At 53.4% G+C, this 22,237-nt stretch overlaps 1 protein-coding gene across 1 annotated transcript in view; it reads left to right on the forward strand.

The window, feature by feature from the left end:
• Positions 1-22,237, forward strand: part of ATRNL1 (attractin like 1) — a 656,009-nt gene that overhangs the window by 469,907 nt on the left and 163,865 nt on the right. The window lies entirely within an intron of this gene.

Below are 22,237 nucleotides of genomic sequence, written 5' to 3' on the forward strand. Positions count from 1 at the left end.
CTGTGCTGCTGGGGACCCTGCTCCTCCCACTATATAACTCCTCACATAAGGGCGGGGCAGAGTGTGCTTAGCACACAGCTCCGGCTCTGTGGGCGGAGATCTGGCACTCAGCTGCCCCCACAGCACTGCCTTCTGATGCTGACGTATACCATAGTGTAGTGTATGTTGTGTAGTCCCTGCTCTGCGTAACTGGTTGTTCTCTGTACGGTGTTTCCCCTTCGTCTCTTTGTTCTGTAGATAACAGAGAATGTATCACAAAGTTGCAGCACGTTTCAGTAATGATACAATGCAGAACATTTTATTTGCTGTTGATTTGGCTTCCACTTAGCATAACACGTGCGGAGCGTCTCTTCATCTGTGCGATGCTGTCTGCGGAGCTGTCTGTTCTGTGCACATCACAAAGGCCTGTGTAGTCATTATACACAGACGTGTCGGCATCGCGCTGTTTGTTAGTGTAATCTGTGTTCTGTGCTGTTCCCCACGCAACGCTGATCCCTACACCTTCCTCTGCACCGTACAGCTTATCCTGCAGAGACTCCCGGCAGCGGGATACGGGGGATGGGAACAGGCGATTAGAGGAGAGCCAGCTGGGACTTGTAGTTCCACAACAGCTGCACAGCAATAGGAAGACTTATGGGTACTGCGCCCGCCTCAGCATATTGTCATAATTCAGAATTGTTATATATCATCTATACATACAAGTTATATGTCTAGTGTCTGTGTGTCTCCGAAACACTGCCATCTGCTGGCAGCGGGTGACACTACATCTCTATCACACATGCACAAACACAGAGGCAATCACAAGGTGGCACACCTAGCTTTCAAAGCATATGCTTTGAATGGGCTTACTAGTTCTGTATGTATATATATAATGTATATATATGTATGTATGTTTGAGTGTATATATATATATATATATATATGTCTGTATCTGTTTAATGTTTCTGTAATAATTTGACCTCTGGTAACATAATTCAATATATTGTCGTGCTCTGGATTCAAACCCATAACTGTTGCATTCCAGTCATACACCCAACCATGCCACGCCGTATAGCCGCCCCAGTCCTGCACAGTATGGTGATGTTACTGTCCCCCCACGATGGTATAGCTGTCCCAGCCCCACACAGTATGGTGACGTTACTGTCCCCCCACGCTGGTATAGCTGCCCCAGTCCTGCACAGTATGGTGATGTTACTGTCCCCCCACGCCGTATAGCCGCCCCAGTCCTGCACAGTATGGTGTCGTTACTGTCCCCCCATGCTGTCCCAGCCCCACACAGTATGGTGACGTTACTGTCCCCCCACGATGGTATAGCTGCCCCAGTCCTGCACATTATGGTGACGTTACTGCCCCCCCCCCCCACGCTGGTGTATCTGCCCCAGTCCTGCACAGTATGGTGATGTTACTGTCCCCCCACGCTGGTATAGCTGTCCCAGTCCTGCACAGTATGGTGATGTTACTGTCCCCCCACGCTGGTATAGCTGCCCCAGTCCTGCACAGTATGGTGATGTTACTGTCCCCCCACGCTGGTATAGCTGCCCCAGTCCTGCACAGTATGGTGATGTTACTGTCCCCCCACGCTGGTATAGCTTCCCCAGTCCTGCACAGTATGGTGATGTTACTGTCCCCCCACGCAGGTATAGCCGCCCCAGTCCTGCACAGTATGGTGATGTTACTGTCCCCCCACGATGGTATAGCTGCCCCAGTCCTGCACAGTATGGTGACGTTACTGCCCCCCCCCCACGCTGGTGTATCTGCCCCAGTCCTGCACAGTATGGTGATGTTACTGTCCCCCCACGCTGGTATAGCTGCCCCAGTCCTGCACAGTATGGTGATGTTACTGTCCCCCCACGCAGGTATAGCCGACCCAGTCCTGCACAGTATGGTGATGTTACTGTCCCCCCACGCAGGTATAGCCGCCCCAGTCCTGCACAGTATGGTGATGTTACTGTCCCCCCACGCAGGTATAGCCGCCCCAGTCCTGCACAGTATGGTGATGTTACTGCCCCCCCCACGCTGGTATAGCTGCCCCAGTCCTGCACAGTATAGTGATGTTACTGTCCCCCCACGCCGGTATAGCTGCTTCAGTCCTGCACAGTATGGTGATGTTACTGTCCCCCCACGCTGGTATAGCTGCCCCAGTCCTGCACAGTATGGTGATGTTACTGTCCCCCCACGCCGGTATAGCCGCCCCAGTCCTGCACAGTATGGTGATGTTACAGTCCCCCCACGCCGGTATAACTGCCCCAGTTCTGCACAGTATGGTGATGTTACTGTCCCCCCACGCAGGTATAGCTGCCCCAGTCCTGCACAGTATGTTGATGTTACTGTCCCCCCACGCCGATATAGCTGCCCCAGTCCTGCACAGTATGGTGATGTTACTGTCCCCCCACGCCGGTATAGCTGCCCCAGTCCTGCACAGTATGGTGATGTTACTGTCCCCCCACGCCGGTATAGCCGCCCCAGTCCTGCACAGTATGGTGATGTTACTGTCCCCCCACGCTGGTATAGCCGCCCCAGTCCTGCACAGTATGGTGATGTTACTGTCCCCCCACGCCGGTATAGCTGCCCCAGTCCTGCACAGTATGGTGATGTTACTGTCCCCCCACGCTGGTATAGCTGCCCCAGTCCTGCACAGTATGGTGATGTTACTGTCCCCCCACGCTGGTATAGCCGCCCCAGTCCTGCACATTATGGTGATGTTACTGTCCCCCCACGCTGGTATAGCCGACCCAGTCCTGCACAGTATGGTGATGTCACTGTCCCCCCACGCTGGTATAGCCGCCCCAGTCCTGCACATTATGGTGATGTTACTGTCCCCCCACCCTGCTATAACTGCCCCAGTCCTGCACAGTATGGTGATGTTACTGTCCCCCCACGCCGATATAGCTGCCCCAGTCCTGCACATTATGGTGATGTTACTGTCCCCCCACGCCGGTATAGCTGCCCCAGTCCTGCACATTATGGTGATGTTACTGTCCCCCCACGCCGATATAGCTGCCCCAGTCCTGCACATTATGGTGATGTTACTGTCCCCCCACGCCGGTATAGCTGCCCCAGTCCTGCACATTATGGTGATGTTACTGTCCCCCCACGCCGGTATAGCTGCCCCAGTCCTGCACATTATGGTGATGTTACTGTCCCCCCACGCTGGTATAGCTGCCCCAGTCCTGCACAGTATGGTGATGTTACTGTCCCCCCACGCCGTTATAGCCGTCCCAGTCCTGCACAGTATGGTGATGTTACTGTCCCCCCACGCCGGTATAGCTGCCCCAGTCCTGCACAGTATGGTGATGTTACTGTCCCCCCACGCCGGTATAGCTGCCCCAGTCCTGCACATTATGGTGATGTTACTGTCCCCCCACGCCGGTATAGCTGCCCCAGTCCTGCACAGTATGGTGATGTTACTGTCCCCCCACGCCGGTATAACTGCCCCAGTCCTGCACAGTATGGTGATGTTACTGTCCCCCCACGCCGGTATAACTGCCCCAGTCCTGCACAGTATGGTGATGTTACTGTCCCCCCACGCCGATATAGCTGCCCCAGTCCCGCACAGTATGGTGATGTTACTGTCCCCCCACGCTGGTGTATCTGCCCCAGTCCTGCACAGTATGGTGATGTTACTGTCCCCCCACGCCGGTATAGCTGCCCCAGTCCTGCACAGTATGGTGATGTTACTGTCCCCCCACGCAGGTATAGCCGACCCAGTCCTGCACAGTGTGGTGATGTTACTGTCCCCCCACGCGGGTATAGCTGCCCCAGTCCTGTACAATATGGTGATGTTACTGCCCCCCCCCCCCCACCATACTCCCACGCCGGTATAGCTGCCCCAGTCCTGCACAGTATGGTGATGTTACTGTCCCCCCACGCTGGAATAGCTGCCCCAGTCCTGCACAGTATGGTGATGTTACTGTCCCCCCACGCCGGTATAGCTGCCCCAGTCCTGCACAATATGGTGATGTTACTGTCCCCCCACGTCGGTATAGCCGCCCCAGTCCTGCACAGTATAGTGATGTTACTGTCCCCCCACGCCGGTATAGCCCCCCAGAAGTACAGACAACGCGCCAGTTGAGTAATGTATCATGCATCTGGATTTGTAGAATTACCATATGATCATGTGTCTGTCTGTGGGAATCTGCGTCCGCGCTGCGCGTTATTGGACGATGCTTAGACAAGTGCCCTCAGGCCTCTGATTGTTCCCTAATTCCCAGAAACGTCTCCCAGCTGCCAGCGCTCAGCTCCGGCCTGATCAATACTCGTGTTATTGGATGTACAGACTTAGCTGAATATGTTATTGCTGTATGAGTGAGATTGGAAGTAATTGTGTTATTAGCGCTGATTACATTTCCTATAATAACTGTGCGGGCTCCGTGGTGGGCACAGGACCCCCGCAGCGGTTCCCTCCTCTACCTGGAAGCTATGTACCTGGCGCTGATTACATTTCCTATAATAACTGTGGTGGCTCCGTGGTGGGCTCAGGACCCTCGCAGCGGTTCCATCCTCTACCTGGAAGCTATGTACCTGGGGCTGATTACATTTCCTATAATAACTGTGGTGGCTCCGTGGTGGGCACAGGACCCCCGCACCGGTTCCCTCCTCTACCTGGAAGCTATGTACCTGGCGCTGATTACATTTCCTATAATAACTGTGCTGGATCCGTGGTGGGCACAGGACCCTCGCAGCGGTTCCCTCCTCTATCTGGAAGCTATGTACCTGGTGCTGATTACATTTCCTATAATACCTGTGCTGGCTCCGTGGTGGGCACAGGACCCCCGCAGCGGTTCCCTCTTCTACCTGGAAGCTATGTACCTGGCGCTGATTACATTTCCTATAATACCTGTGCGGGCTCCGTGGTGGGCACAGGACCCTCGCAGCGGTTCCCTCCTCTACCTGGAAGCTATGTACCTGGCGCTAATTACATTTCCTATAATAACTGTGGTGGCTCCGTGGTGGGCACAGGACCCTCGCAGCGGTTCCCTCCTCTACCTGGAAGCTATGTACCTGGCGCTGGTTACATTTCCTATAATAACTGTGGTGGCTCTGTGGTGGGCACAGGACCCTCGCAGCGGTTCCCTCCTCTACCTGGAAGCTATGTACCTGGCGCTGATTACATTTCCTATAATACCTGTGCTGGCTCCATGGTGGGCACAGGACCCTCGCAGCGGTTCCCTCTACCTGGAAGCTATGTACCTGGCGCTGATTACATTTCCTATAATAACTGTGCTGGCTCCGTGGTGGGCACAGGACCCCCGCATCGGTTCCCTCCTCTACCTGGAAGCTATGTACCTGGCGCTGATTACATTTCCTATAATAACTGTGCTGGCTCCGTGGTGGGCGCAGGACCCCCGCAGCGGTTCCCTCCTCTACCTGGAAGCTATGTACCTGGCGCTGATTACATTTCCTATAATAACTGTGCTGGCTCCGTGGTGGGCACAGGACCCCCGCATCGGTTCCCTCCTCTACCTGGAAGCTATGTACCCGGCACTGATTACATTTCCTATAATAACTGTGGTGGCTCCGTGGTGGGCACAGGACCCCCGCAGTGGTTCCCTCCTCTACCTGGAAGCTATGTACCTGGCGCTGATTACATTTTCTATAATAACTGTGCTGGCTCCGTGGTGGGCTCAGGACCCTCGCAGCGGTTCCCTCCTCTACCTGGAAGCTATGTACCTGGGGCTGATTACATTTCCTATAATACCTGTGCTGGCTCCGTGGTGGGCACAGGACCCCCGCAGTGGTTCCCTTCTCTACCTGGAAGCTATGTACCTGGCGCTGATTACATTTCCTTTAATAACTGTGCTGGCTCTGTGGTGGGCACAGGACCCCCGCAGTGGTTCCCTCCTCTACCTGGAAGCTATGTAACTGGCGCTGATTACATTTCCTATAATAACTGTGCTGGCTCCGTGGTGGGCACAGGACCCCCTCAGCGGTTCCCTCCTCTACCTGGAAGCTATGTACCTGGTGCTGATTACATTTCCTATAATAACTGTGCTGGCTCCGTGGTGGGCACAGGACCCTCGCAGCGGTTCCCTCCTCTACCTGGAAGCTATGTACCTGGCGCTGATTACATTTCCTATAATAACTGTGCTGGATCCGTGGTGGGCACAGGACCCCCGCAGCGGTTCCCTCCTCTACCTGGAAGCTATGTACCTGGTGCTGATTACATTTCCTATAATAACTGTGGTGGCTCCGTGGTGGGCGCAGGACCCTCGCAGCGGTTCCCTCCTCTACCTGGAAGCTATGTACCCGGCGCTGATTACATTTCCTATAATAACTGTGGTGGCTCCGTGGTGGGCACAGGACCCTCGCAGCGGTTCCCTCCTCTACCTGGAAGCTATGTACCTGGCGCTGATTACATTTCCTATAATAACTGTGCTGGCTCCGTGGTGGGCACAGGACCCCCGCAGCGGTTCCCTCCTCTACCTGGAAGCTATGTACCTGGCGCTGATTACATTTCCTATAATAACTGTGCTGGCTCCGTGGTGGGCACAGGACCCTCGCAGCGGTTCCCTCCTCTACCTGGAAGCTATGTACCTGGCGCTGATTACATTTCCTATAATAACTGTGGTGGCTCCGTGGTGGGCACAGGACCCCCGCAGCGGTTCCCTCTACCTGGAAGCTATGTACCTGGCGCTGGTTACATTTCCTATAATACCTGTGCGGGCTCCGTGGTGGGCACAGGACCCCCGCAGCGGTTCCCTCCTCTACCTGGAAGCTATGTACCTGGCGCTGATTACATTTCCTATAATAACTGTGCTGGCTCCGTGGTGGGCACAGGACCCTCGCAGCGGTTCCCTCCTCTACCTGGAAGCTATGTACCTGGCGCTGATTACATTTCCTATAATAACTGTGCTGGCTCCGTGGTGGGCACAGGACCCCCGCAGCGGTTCCCTCCTCTACCTGGAAGCTATGTACCTGGCGCTGGTTACATTTCCTATAATAACTGTGCTGGCTCCGTGGTGTGCACAGGACCCTCGCAGCGGTTCCCTCCTCTACCTGGAAGCTATGTACCTGGCGCTGATTACATTTCCTATAATAACTGTGGTGGCTCCGTGGTGGGCACAGGACCCTCGCAGCGGTTCCCTCCTCTACCTGGAAGCTATGTACCTGGCGCTGGTTACATTTCCTATAATAACTGTGCTGGCTCCGTGGTGGGCACAGGACCCTCGCAGCGGTTCCCTCCTCTACCTGGAAGCTATGTACCTGGCGCTGATTACATTTCCTATAATAACTGTGCTGGCTCCGTGGTGGGCGCAGGACCCCCGCAGCGCTTCCCTCCTCTACCTGGAAGCTATGTACCTGGCGCTGATTACATTTCCTATAATACCTGTGCTGGCTCCGTGGTGGGCACAGGACCCCCGCAGCGGTTCCCTCCTCTACCTGGAAGCTATGTACCTGGCGCTGATTACATTTCCTATAACTGTGCTGGCTTTGTGGTGGGCACAGGACCCCCGCAGCGGTTCCCTCCTCTACCTGGAAGCTATGTACCTGGCGCTGATTACATTTCCTATAATAACTGTGGTGGCTCCGTGGTGGGCACAGGACCCCCCCGCAGCGGTTCCCTCCTCTACCTGGAAGCTATGTACCTGGCGCTGATTACATTTCCTATAATAACTGTGGTGGCTCCGTGGTGGGCACAGGACCCCCGCAGTGGTTCCCTCCTCTACCTGGAAGCTATGTACCTGGCGCTGATTACATTTCCTATAATAACTGTGCTGGCTCCGTGGTGGGCACAGGACCCTCGCAGCGGTTCCCTCCTCTACCTGGAAGCTATGTACCTGGCGCTGATTACATTTCCTATAATAACTGTGGTGGCTCCGTGGTGGGCGCAGGACCCTCGCAGCGGTTCCTTCCTCTACCTGGAAGCTATGTACCTGGCGCTGATTACATTTCCTTTAATAACTGTGCTGGCTCCGTGGTGGGCACAGGACCCCCGCAGTGGTTCCCTCCTCTACCTGGAAGCTATGTACCTGGCGCTGGTTACATTTCCTATAATAACTGTGCTGGATCCGTGGTGGGCACAGGACCCTCGCAGCGGTTCCCTCCTCTACCTGGAAGCTATGTACCTGGCGCTGATTACATTTCCTATAATAACTGTGCTGGCTCCGTGGTGGGCACAGGACCCTCGCAGCGGTTCCCTCCTCTACCTGGAAGCTATGTAACTGGCGCTGATTACATTTCCTATAATACCTGTGCTGGCTCAGTGGTGGGCACAGGACCCCCGCAGCGGTTCCCTCCTCTACCTGGAAGCTATGTACCTGGCGCTGATTACATTTCCTATAATAACTGTGCTGGCTCCGTGGTGGGCACAGGACCCCCGCAGCGGTTCCTTCCTCTATCTGGAAGCTATGTACCTGGTGCTGATTACATTTCCTATAATAACTGTGCTGGCACCGTGGTGGGCACAGGACCCTCGCAGCGGTTCCCTCCTCTACCTGGAAGCTATGTACCTAGCGCTGATTAAATTTCCTATAATACCTGTGCGGGCTCCGTGGTGGGCACAGGACCCTCGCAGCGGTTCCCTCCTCTACCTGGAAGCTATGTACCTGGCACTGATTACATTTCCTATAATAACTGTGCTGGCTCCGTGGTGGGCACAGGACCCCCTCAGCGGTTCCCTCCTCTACCTGGAAGCTTTGTACCTGGCACTGATTACATTTCCTATAATAACTGTGCTGGCTCCGTGGTGGGCACAGGACCCCCTCAGCGGTTCCCTCCTCTACCTGGAAGCTATGTACCTGGCACTGATTACATTTCCTATAATAACTGTGCTGGCTCTGTGGTGGGCACAGGACCCTCGCAGCGGTTCCCTCCTCTACCTGGAAGCCATGTACCTGGCGCTGATTACATTTCCTATAATAACGGTGCTGGCTCCGTGGTGGGCACAGGACACCCGCAGCGGTTCCCTCCTCTACCTGGAAGCTATGTATCTGGCGCTGATTACATTTCCTATAATAACTGTGCTGGCTTTGTGGTGGGCACAGGACCCTCGCAGCGGTTCCCTCCTCTACCTGGAAGCTATGTACCTGGCGCTGATTACATTTCCTATAATAACTGTGCTGGATCCGTGGTGGGCACAGGACCCTCGCAGCGGTTCCCTCCTCTACCTGGAAGCTATGTACCTGGCGCTGATTACATTTCCTATAGTAACTGTGCTGGCTCCGTGGTGGGCACAGGACCCTCGCAGCGGTTCCCTCCTCTACCTGGAAGCTATGTACCTGGCGCTGATTACATTTCCTATAATAACTGTGGTGGCTCCGTGGTGGGCACAGGACCCTCGCAGCGGTTCCCTCCTCTACCTGGAAGCTATGTACCTGGCGCTGGTTACATTTCCTATAATAACTGTGCTGGCTCCGTGGTGGGCACAGGACCCTCGCAGCGGTTCCCTCCTCTACCTAGAAGCTATGTACCTGGGGCTGATTACATTTCCTATAATAACTGTGCTGGCTCCGTGGTGGGCACAGGACCCCCGCAGTGGTTCCCTCCTCTACCTGGAAGCTATGTACCTGGCGCTGATTACATTTCCTATAATAACTGTGGTGGCTCCGTGGTGGGCACAGGACCCTCGCAGCGGTTCCCTCCTCTACCTGGAAGCTATGTACCTGGCGCTGGTTACATTTCCTATAATAACTGTGCTGGCTCCGTGGTGGGCACAGGACCCCCGCACCAGTTCCCTCCTCTGTCTGGAAGCTGGTTACATTTCCTATAATAACTGTGCTGGCTCCGTAGTGGGCACAGGACCCCCGCAGCGGTTCCCTCCTCTACCTAGAAGCTATGTACATGGCGCTGATTACATTTCCTATAATAACTGTGCTGGCTCCGTGGTGGGCACAGGACCCCCGCAGTGGTTCCCTCCTCTACCTGGAAGCTATGTACCTGGCGCTGATTACATTTCCTATAATAACTGTGCTGGCTCCGTGGTGGGCACAGGACCCCCGCACCAGTTCCCTCCTCTGTCTGGAAGCTGGTTACATTTCCTATAATAACTGTGCTGGCTCCGTAGTGGGCACAGGACCCCCGCAGCGGTTCCCTCCTCTACCTGGAAGCTATGTACCTGGCGCTGATTACATTTCCTATAATAACTGTGCTGGCTCCGTGGTGGGCACAGGACCCTCGCAGCGGTTCCCTCCTCTACCTGGAAGCTATGTACCTGGCGCTGATTACATTTCCTATGATACCTGTGCTGGCACCGTGGTGGGCACAGGACCCCCGCACCAGTTCCCTCCTCTATCTGGAAGCTGGTTACATTTCCTATAATACCTGTGCTGGCTCCGTGGTGGGCACAGGACCCTCGCAGCAGTTCCCTCCTCTATCTGGAAGCTGGTTACATTTCCTATAATACCTGTGCTGGCTCCGTGGTGGGCACAGGACCCTCGCAGCAGTTCCCTCCTCTATCTGGAAGCTGGTTACATTTCCTATAATACCTGTGCTGGCTCCGTGGTGGGCACAGGACCCCCGCAGCGGTTCCCTCCTGTCACTCGTACGCTGGGATACATGATATCACATTACTCTGCGTATGCTGTGGATCTATGACTTCTGTACCCCGCCAGAGGAAAGCGTATAGCACCCATATTCCTGGCGCGGTCTGTGGGCAGAACGCCACAGAGTCATTGTCAGGGCAGTGAATGGGTAAATGGCAGCCGCCCTGCCCACTCTTTCTCGTTGGCGGAGCAGCTGACCCAAGCTCTTTGCTTTTGGACTTGGTCCATGTTAAAGTACCCAGGAGCCATATTGCCTAATATATCAGAGATGGATCCTGTATTTATGGCACCATTCAATTAGTGGGAGATGCTGGGAGATAACCGGATGTATTTATTGTAATTGTTCCCAAACAAGGCGACTCTCTGAATATCAATGTGACCGCCGCCTGCGTCTCGTCCACTGTGGGCAGCAAAGTGATGGGCAGACGGGAAGATCAATGTGACTGGGGAAGGGGTCTGCTATGGCAAAGGCCCTGTTACGTGTGACGTGCTGTGGTCAGACCCAGGCGCGTACAGGAGTCTCATGTAACTCTGGTTCTAGACTCAGTGAAGTTAAATCGCCATAGGTGCAATCTCCTGTCGCCATGGGTGCAATCTCCTGTCGCCATGGGTGCAATCTCCTGTCGCCATGGGTGCAATCTCCTGTCGCCATGGGTGCAATCTCCTGTCGCCATGGGTGCAATCTCCTGTCGCCATGGGTGCATTCTCCTGTCGCCATATGTGCAATCTCCTGTCGCCATAGGTGCATTCTCCTGTCGCCATGGGTGCAATCTCCTGTCGCCATGGGTGCAATCTACTGTCGCCATGGGTGCATTCTCCAGTCGCCATGGGTGCATTCTCCTGTCGCCATATGTGCAATCTCCTGTCACCAAGGGTGCATTCTCCTGTCGCCATGGGTGCAATCTCCTGTCGCCATATGTGCAATCTCCTGTCGCCATGGGTGCAATCTCCTGTCGCCATATGTGCAATCTCCTGTCGCCATGGGTGCATTCTCCTGTCGCCATATGTGCAATCTCCTGTCACCAAGGGTGCATTCTCCTGTCGCCATGGGTGCAATCTCCTGTCGCCATATGTGCAATCTCCTGTCGCCATGGGTGCAATCTCCTGTCGCCATATGTGCAATCTCCTGTCGCCATGGGTGCATTCTCCTGTCGCCATGGGTGCAATCTCCTGTCGCCATGGGTGCAATCTACTGTCGCCATGGGTGCAATCTCCTGTTGCCATGGGTGCAATCTCCTGTCGCCATGGGTGCATTCTCCTGTCGCCATGGGTGCATTCTCCTGTCGCCATATGTGCAATCTCCTGTCGCCATGGGTGCAATCTCCTGTCGCCATATGTGCAATCTCCTGTCGCCATGGGTGCATTCTCCTGTCGCCATGGGTGCATTCTCCTGTCGCCATGGGTGCAATCTCCTGTCGCCATGGGTGCAATCTCCTGTCGCCATGGGTGCATTCTCCTGTCGCCATATGTGCAATCTCCTGTAGCCATATGTGCAATCTCCTGTCGCCATGGGTGCAATCTCCTGTCGCCATGGGTGCATTCTCCTGTCGCCATATGTGCATTCTCCTGTCGCCATGGGTGCATTCTCCTGTCGCCATGGGTGCAATCTCCTGTCGCCATGGGTGCAATCTCCTGTCGCCATGGGTGCATTCTCCTGTCGCCAAATGTGCAATCTCCTGTCGCCATGGGTGCAATCTCCTGTCGCAATATGTGCAATCTCCTGTCGCCATGTGTGCAATTTCCTGTCGCCATATGTGCAATCTCCTGTCGCCATATGTGCAATCTCCTGTCGCCATATGTGCATTCTCCTGTCGCCATGGTTGCAATCTCCTGTCGCCATATGTGCAATCTCCTGTCGCCATATGTGCAATCTCCTGTCGCCATATGTGCAATCTCCTGTTGCCAAGGGTGCATTCTCCTGTCGCCATGGGTGCAATCTTCTGTCGCCATGGGTGCATTCTCCTGTCGCCATATGTGCAATCTCCTGTCGCCATATGTGCAATCTCCTGTCGCCATGGGTGCATTCTCCTGTCGCCATGGGTGCAATCTCCTGTTGCCATGGGTGCATTCTCCTGTCGCCATGGGTGCAATCTCCTGTCGCCATGGGTGCAATCTCCTGTCGCCATGGGTGCAATCTCCTGTCGCAATATGTGCAATCTCCTGTCGCCATGTGTGCAATTTCCTGTCGCCATATGTGCAATCTCCTGTCACAATATGTGCAATCTCCTGTCGCCATGGGTGCAATCTCCTGTCGCAATATGTGCAATCTCCTGTCGCCATGTGTGCAATTTCCTGTCGCCATATGTGCAATCTCCTGTCGCCATATGTGCAATCTCCTGTCGCCATGGGTGCATTCTCCTGTCGCCATGGGTGCAATCTCCTGTTGCCATGGGTGCATTCTCCTGTCGCCATGGGTGCAATCTCCTGTCGCCATGGGTGCAATCTCCTGTCGCCATGGGTGCAATCTCCTGTCGCAATATGTGCAATCTCCTGTCGCCATATGTGCAATCTCCTGTCGCCATATGTGCAATCTCCTGTCGCCATGGGTGCATTCTCCTGTCGCCATGGGTGCAATCTCCTGTTGCCATGGGTGCAATCTCCTGTTGCCATGGGTGCATTCTCCTGTCGCCATGGGTGCAATCTCCTGTCGCCATGGGTGCAATCTCCTGTCGCCATGGGTGCAATCTCCTGTCGCAATATGTGCAATCTCCTGTCGCCATGTGTGCAATTTCCTGTCGCCATATGTGCAATCTCCTGTCACAATATGTGCAATCTCCTGTCGCCATGTGTGCAATCTCCTGTCGCCATGGGTGCATTCTCCTGTCGCCATGGGTGCAATCTCCTGTCGCCATGGGTGCATTCTCCTGTCGCCATGGTTGCAATCTCCTGTCGCAATATGTGCAATCTCCTGTCGCCATGTGTGCAATTTCCTGTCGCCATATGTGCAATCTCCTGTCGCCATATGTGCAATCTCCTGTCGCCATGGGTGCAATCTCCTGTCGCCATATGTGCAATCTCCTGTCGCCATGGGTGCAATCTCCTGTCGCCATGGGTGCAATCTCCTGTCGCCATATGTGCAATCTCCTGTCGCCATGGGTGCAATCTCCTGTCGCCATATGTGCAATTTTCTGTCGCCATATGTGCAATCTCCTGTCGCCATATGTGCAATCTCCTGTCGCCATATGTGCAATCTCCTGTCGCCATATGTGCAATCTCCTGTCACCATATGTGCAATCTCCTGTCCCCATGGGTGCATTCTCCTGTCGCCATGTGTGCATTCTCCTGTCGCCATGGGTGCAATCTCCTGTCGCCATGGGTGCATTCTCCTGTCGCCATGGTTGCAATCTCCTGTCGCAATATGTGCAATCTCCTGTCGCCATGTGTGCAATTTCCTGTCGCCATATGTGCAATCTCCTGTCGCCATATGTGCAATCTCCTGTCGCCATGGGTGCAATCTCCTGTCGCCATATGTGCAATCTCCTGTCGCCATGGGTGCAATCTCCTGTCGCCATGGGTGCAATCTCCTGTCGCCATGGGTGCAATCTCCTGTCGCCATATGTGCAATCTCCTGTCGCCATGGGTGCAATCTCCTGTCGCCATGGGTGCAATCTCCTGTCGCCATATGTGCAATTTTCTGTCGCCATATGTGCAATCTCCTGTCGCCATATGTGCAATCTCCTGTCGCCATATGTGCAATCTCCTGTCGCCATATGTGCAATCTCCTGTCGCCATATGTGAAATCTCCTGTCACCATATGTGCAATCTCCTGTCCCCATGGGTGCAATCTCCTGTCGCCATGGGTGCATTCTCCTGTCGCCATGGGTGCAATCTCCTGTCGCCATGGGTGCATTCTCCTGTCGCCATATGTGCAATCTCCTGTCGCCATGGGTGCAATCTCCTGTCGCCATATGTGCAATCTCCTGTCGCCATATGTGCAATCTCCTGTCGCCATATGTGCAATCTCCTGTCGCCAAGGGTGCAATCTCCTGTCGCCAAGGGTGCAATCTCCTGTCGCCATGGGTGCAATCTCCTGTCGCCATATGTGCAATCTCCTGTCGCCATGGGTGCAATCTTCTGTCGCCATGGGTGCATTCTCCTGTCGCCATGTGTGCAATTTCCTGTCGCCATATGTGCAATCTCCTGTCGCCATATGTGCAATCTTCTGTCGCCAAGGGTGCAATCTCCTGTCGCCATATGTGCAATCTCCTGTCGCCATGGGTGCAATCTCCTGTCGCCAAGGGTGCAATCTCCTGTCGCCATGGGTGCAATCTCCTGTCGCCATATGTGCAATCTCCTGTCGCCATGGGTGCAATCTCCTGTCGCAATATGTGCAATCTCCTGTCGCCATGTGTGCAATTTCCTGTCGCCATATGTGCAATCTCCTGTCGCCATATGTGCAATCTTCTGTCGCCAAGGGTGCAATCTCCTGTCGCCATATGTGCAATCTCCTGTCGCCATGGGTGCAATCTCCTGTCGCCATGGGTGCAATCTCCTGTCGCCATATGTGCAATCTCCTGTCGCCATGGGTGCAATCTCCTGTCGCCATATGTGCAATTTTCTGTCGCCATATGTGCAATCTCCTGTCACCATATGTGCAATCTCCTGTCGCCATATGTGCAATCTCCTGTCGCCATATGTGCAATCTCCTGTCACCATATGTGCAATCTCCTGTCCCCATGGGTGCAATCTCCTGTCGCCATGGGTGCATTCTCCTGTCGCCATGGGTGCAATCTCCTGTCGCCATGGGTGCATTCTCCTGTCGCCATGGGTGCAATCTCCTGTCGCCATATGTGCAATCTCCTGTCGCCATGGGTGCAATCTCCTGTCGCCATATGTGCAATCTCCTGTCGCCATATGTGCAATCTCCTGTCGCCATATGTGCAATCTCCTGTCGCCAAGGGTGCAATCTCCTGTCGCCATGGGTGCAATCTCCTGTCGCCATATGTGCAATCTCCTGTTGCCATGGGTGCAATCTTCTTTCGCCATATGTGCAATCTCCTTTCGCCATATGTGCAATCTCCTGTCGCCATATGTGCAATCTCCTGTCGCCATATGTGCAATCTCCTGTCGCCAAGGGTGCAATCTCCTGTCGCCATATGTGCAATCTCCTGTCGCCATGGGTGCAATCTCCTGTCGCCATATGTGCAATCTCCTGTCGCCATGGGTGCAATCTCCTGTCGCCATATGTGCAATCTCCTGTCGCCATATGTGCAATCTCCTGTCGCCATAGGTGCAATCTCCTGTCGCCATGGGTGCATTCTCCTGTCGCCATGGGTGCAATCTCCTGTCGCCATGGGTGCAATCTCCTGTCGCCATGGGTGCATTCTCCTGTCGCCATGGGTGCAATCTCCTGTCGCCATATGTACAATCTCCGGTCCCCGTGGGTGCAATCTCCTGTTCCCGTAGGTGCAATCTCCTGTTCCCGTAGGTGCAATCTCCTGTTCCCGTAGGTGCAATCTCCTGTCCCCGTAGGTGCAATCTCCTGTCCCCATGGGTGCAATCTCCTGTCGCCATTCGTGCAATCTCCTGTCGCCATAGGTACAATCTCCTGTCCCCGTAGGTGCAATCTCCTGTCCCCATGGGTGCAATCTCCTGTCGCCATTCGTGCAATCTCCTGTCCCCGTAGGTACAATCTCCTCTCACCATAGGTACAATCTCCTGTCACCATAGGTACAATCTCCTGTCACCATAGGTACAATCTCCTGTCGCCGTGGGTACAATCTCCTGTCACCATCGGTGCAATCTCCTGTCACCATAGGTGCAATCTCCTGTCGCCGTGGGTACAATCTCCTGTCACCATCGGTGCAATCTCCTGTCACCGTAGGTGCAATCTCCTGTCCCCGTAGGTGCAATCTCCTGTCCCCATGGGTGCAATCTCCTGTCGCCATTCGTGCAATCTCCTGTCGCCATAGGTACAATCTCCTGTCCCCGTAGGTGCAATCTCCTGTCCCCATGGGTGCAATCTCCTGTCGCCATTCGTGCAATCTCCTGTCCCCGTAGGTACAATCTCCTCTCACCATAGGTACAATCTCCTGTCACCATAGGTACAATCTCCTGTCGCCTTGGGTACAATCTCCTGTCACCATCGGTGCAATCTCCTGTCACCATCGGTGCAATCTCCTGTCGCCGTGGGTACAATCTCCTGTCACCATCGGTGCAATCTCCTGTCACCATAGGTGCAATCTCCTGTCCCCGTAGGTGCAATCTCCTGTCCCCATGGGTGCAATCTCCTGTCGCCATTCGTGCAATCTCCTGTCGCCATAGGTACAATCTCCTGTCCCCGTAGGTGCAATCTCCTGTCCCCATGGGTGCAATCTCCTGTCGCCATTCGTGCAATCTCCTGTCCCCGTAGGTACAATCTCCTCTCACCATAGGTACAATCTCCTGTCACCATAGGTACAATCTCCTGTCGCCGTGGGTACAATCTCCTGTCACCATCGGTGCAATCTCCTGTCACCATCGGTGCAATATCCTGTCACCATAGGTGCAATCTCCTGTCACCATAGGAGCAATCTCCTGTTGCCATGGGTACAATCTCTTGTCGCCATTCGTGCAATCTCATGTCGCCATGGGTACAATCTCCGGGTGTCGGACAGTCGGGATTCCGACAGTCATTCATCCGATGTCGGAATACCGACTGCTCCCTCGTGGGGGTCCACGACCCCCATAGAGGGAGAATAAAAAGGGTTGGCGAGCGCAGTGAGCCCGCAAGGGGCTTCATTGCGCTCCCCCCGCTGTGCAGTCGGGATTCCGACGTCTGACTAATGACTGTCGGGATAATATACCACACCCCAATCTCCTGTCACCTTAGGTGCAATCTCCTGTCGCCATAGGTGCATCCGCAGCAAAAGGCAGAATGGAGATGTTGGGCAGACAGGCTGCACAGGCAGGGTCACCCCTAAATGCTGCGATGGCGGCACAGAATGGACCATCCCATCCCTGCGCTCAGCAGCCCTCACCATGCAATAGTAAACAGTTGCGGTTTGCGTTTTCAGTAAATTGATACTGAATAAGGCCTATAATTACCGTTTATAATGTTATTTTCTGTATTATTCCGAGGCAGATTCATATTTATTCAGGATTCTTTATTACTTTACTATAAACCAAAATGTTCATTTCTTTAAGGTTCTTTGGGATTTAACTAATTAAACATCAAAATAGAAAGTTGTGCAGCTCCTCCCAGACACACATACAGTAACTGGCTGCCAATTGTAATATGGGGGTTCAGGTCCCCCGAACCTCCTCTTCCCGGACCACGTGTGTCATCTGATAGACAGAAAAGCAGAATATATTGTGCGTAGGTTCGGAGATGGCTGATGCTCAGGGTCTGTACCCCACAGTCCTGATTTCTGGATACTGGGGTACACTGGGGGCATAGCATTGTTAGATATGGGATCTGTTTGGATAAATCTGGAGTTCCAGTCCTTGGCAGTCATGTCCCTACTACTAGTAATAAATAAATGGATGCGGCACCCCCCACCCCCATAATGCACTGCATATAGCATATTACACCGCCAGGCTCTCCTGCATTGGATCCTCAGAGAAATACGTGAGTGCTGCAGCTTTGTGTCGTCCTCCTTTGCTTACTTGCACGCTCTATAGTTATATTAGAGAAACAGCTTCCGCCTCAGATATTTTAAGTATCCAATTAAAATCTGTGGCAAATGCTTTCCTGCCGACCAGGGGGTGTCGGTGACCTCTGACCTCCGCGGCTTCTGCATAATTTCATTCTAAATAACTCCCGGTGAACTTTGTACGCTTTATTCTGAATTAATTAAAGCGATCTCGCTATCGCCTTTCCCTTTAATTAGATGTGTTTCCCATTCACCACACACACACACACACGCACGCCTGTCACCAGACTGAATCACCCCAAGTTTGCATCCAATTATTAGAAGTGTAGTAATATTATTTATGCAACATGGAAGAAGCGATTACAGATTTTTGGATTGAATTTCATAAGAATGGCTGCTGAAGGTCGTTTGAAATACTGCACTAATTAATGTTTTATATCCAGTCTTCCGTAATTATTCTTGCCAGATGGTCCTTCAGCTATCGCCGGCTTAGATTGTTTTCCGTATTGTATTGTGAGAATGACAGACACAGTGACACATATATAGGTATGTATGTCTATCAGTATACGGAATATATCTATCTATAGGCTGTAGCACACGTTGCCGTTACCGCCGGCGATGACACAGGCGAGAGACCACACAGAGCATCGCAGCCGTATAGAGGGCCGGTAGCCGCAGACCGTCACATCGCACATGCTGACCCCTGCCTACCACTGAAAGCACCTACAAAGGACACGTGAGCGTAACACATCCACTAATGGCGGAAGGGGATGTGGTCTGATAAACCGCGTTACATCACAAGGACAGGCAGGTGCGGCATTACGTGGGGCAGAGATGGCACCAGGGTGCACTGTGGGATGAAGGCTCGTTGGCGGAGGTAGTGTGAGGTGCTGGGCTACCTGAGGTCCTAGTATACAATGACACGCGTCACCACTTGTACCATTTACGGCAGCGGTGTCCCTGGTGGCAGCGGCCTCTCAGCAGGATAATGCGCCTGGCAGCACTGCTGGCATTGCTCAGGGGTGGTCTGAGGAACATGACTGTGTGAATCGGCAGCACTGGGGTCTTTGTTTGTGCCTTTTCCCCATTAAATAGGGCCTCATTTGCTAAATGGATTGAATCGGACGCACAAGCAGCTTCTGCTGATTAAAATGATATGTGACTTCCTATATTCAGTGAGTGACTGCTGCTGTATCTGCATAAGAAATGGGCATGCCTCGTCATTTTAGTCAGCAGAAGCTGCTTGTGTGCCCTTGGTGCTCCAGTTAGCAAACAAGATGCTATTTAATGGGGAAAAGTCGCAAAAAAATACGCTAACGAGTAGAAGGGACGTTGAACACGAAATGAGGCTCAATGTAAAATGGACCCATCTGTATTAACGATTATATATCAGGACATGACTGCACCTCCTAAATATGAGATAACAACTATGGCTCTCTACTAAATGTAAGTCAGCCGGAGGGGTTAGTAATGGTAATATCCACACATTAATGTCCTCATCCTTACAGTACATGTTAGCGACAGCGGGCCCGGCGTATGTATCACACTGATGGTATTTATACAGCAGCTGTAATATGCAGATCTGGCTATTACACGGGCTGGTAATGAGGGCCCGTGCTGTGCCTTTGCTGTCCTGTGTTTGTGATCATTCTCTCTGCACCAAATGTCTGACCATCTGCTGGATTTACCTCTGACACCGCGCCTCCCTAATCCCACGTTCTCTCCGCTCTATCCAGTCTCTCCGACCGATCCAAGCGTTCTCCCAGTATAAATCTAAAGCCGTCCATCAAGGCCGTATCCCATTCATGTATGACTTTAATCTGGGGGGATTACTTCATTTATTGTAAACACTCGGAAAAGACGCTAATCCTATGGCGCAGCATCCAGCGATATAAGTGGCGGCCATGATAATTACCTGCTTACACCACAGCACGAGTCCGGCGTTAGATCACATGTCATCAGCGTATTAATCCTCCCGGTGAAATCTGTCTGGTAAATTCCTACGGAAAGTGCGTTTGTGCTCATTTCTAGACGGCTGATTATCGCGTAGAAGCCCCGACAGATGTTTCCTGTGTCAGTTACTGACAGATTGTTTACAGTATCTTTTTTCTTCCACGCCGGTTCCCGACCGGGCCACTGACTCGTTCTTTGTAGACGCCCTTATTTCTAGTGACTTCTAAAGTGGACTGGTCTGGCGGTGGTTAAATGGTGACCCCTATAGTAGGATTAGCGGAATACAGGACCCCTATATTAGGAATGCAGGTCCCCAGACATCGCCTAGCGGACATAGTGCCTCGGTGATCCCCGCCCAACTCCCCCGTGCATAGATCCCTTCATATCGCTGGCTACTTTATCACTCCCCAAGCTTCAGTACCCCCCTTTATCAATCATTACATTTGCAATACGATGTGGGCGCCGGAGACAGCCGCCATGTACACCAGGACTCCTCCGTTCCCTGAGATCTGGGAAATATTTGTGCGTGTTATCCCAATAGGATGTGACTTGTAACAATATTACAGCACGTTCCATCGGAGATGGTGGAAGAATCCGTCCTTCTTGTCCTAAATCTATTTTCTGGGGATGTTTCGGGAATATAATGTGACTTGTGCAAATACAATTAGTGTCACGAGGGCTCAGCTGAAGCAGCTTCCTTCTACGTCTACGCGTTTCGTCGTGTTCTGGGGCCTATTTACACAGACACTTGTGACGCGTTATTACCCGTTCATCTCTCTGCATCAGTATATAACACGTGGATGATTGACAGATAAGATCCTCTGAGGAGAGGACTACTGCCCTCTCCTGGTGCGTACACTACTGCCCTCTACTAGTGCGTATACTACTACCCTCTCCTGGTGCATATACTACTGCTCTCTCCTGGCGCGTACACTACTGCCCTCTTCTGGCGCCTAGACTACGACTCTCTCCTGGTGCGTATGCTACTGCCTTCTCCTGGCACGTATACTACTGCCCTCTCCTGGCGCGTATACTACTGCCCTCTCCTGGCGCGTATACTACTGCCCTCTCCTGGCACGTATACTACTGCCCTCTCCTGGCGCATGTGCTACCGCCCTCTCCTGGCGCGTACACTACTACCCTCTCCTGGCGTGATCACTACTACCCTCTCCTGGCGCGTATACTACTGCCCTCTTCTGGCGCCTAGACTACGGCCCTCTCCTGGTGCGTACACTACTGCCCTCTCCTGGCGCGTATACTACTGCCCTCTCCTGGTGCGTATACTACTGCCCTCTCCTGGTGCGTATACTACTGCCCTCTTCTGGCGCCTAGACTACGGCCCTCTCCTGGTGCGTATGCTACTGCCTTCTCCTGGTGCGTATACTACTACCCTCTCCTGGCGTGTATACTACTGCCCTCTTCTGGCGCATATACTACTACCCTCTCCCTGGCGCATGTGCTACTGCCCTCTCCTGGTGCGTATACTACCACCCTCTCCTGACACGTATACTACCGCCCTCTACTGGTGCGTATACTACTGCCCTCTCCTGGCGCGTATACTACTGCCCTCTCCTGGCGCGTATACTTCTGCCCTCTCCTGGCACGTATACTACGGTCCTCTCCTGGCGCATATACTAATGCCCTCTCCTGGTGCGTTTACTACTGCCCTCTCCTGGCACGTATACTACTGCCCTCTCCTGGCGCATATACTAATTCCATCTACTGGTGCGTTTACTACTGCCCTCTCCTTGCACGTATAATACCGCCCTCTACTGGTGTGTATACTACTGCCCTCACCTTGCACGTATACTACTGCCCTCTCCTGGTGCGTATACTACTGCCCTCTTCTAGCGCCTAGACTACGGCCCTCTCCTGGTGCATATGCTACTGTCTTCTCCTGGTGCGTATACTACTACCCTCTCCTGGCGTGTATACTACTGCCCTCTTCTGGCGCATATACTACTACCCTCTCCCTGGCGCATGTGCTACTGCCCTCTCCTGGTGCGTATACTACCACCCTCTCCTGACACGTATACTACCGTCCTCTCCTGGCACGTATACTACCGCCCTTTCCTTGTGCGTATACTACTGCCCTCTCCTGGCGCTTATACTAATGCCCTCTGCTGGTGCGTTTACTACTGCCCTCTTCTGGTGCGTTTACTACTGCCCTCTCCTGGTGTGTTTACTACTGCCCTCTCCTGGTGTGTTTACTACTGCCCTCTCCTGGCG

The sequence above is a fragment of the Crinia signifera genome, chromosome 6 (assembly GCF_055691185.1).
Source record: "Crinia signifera chromosome 6, ASM5569118v1, whole genome shotgun sequence".
Lineage (NCBI taxonomy): Eukaryota > Metazoa > Chordata > Amphibia > Anura > Myobatrachidae > Crinia > Crinia signifera.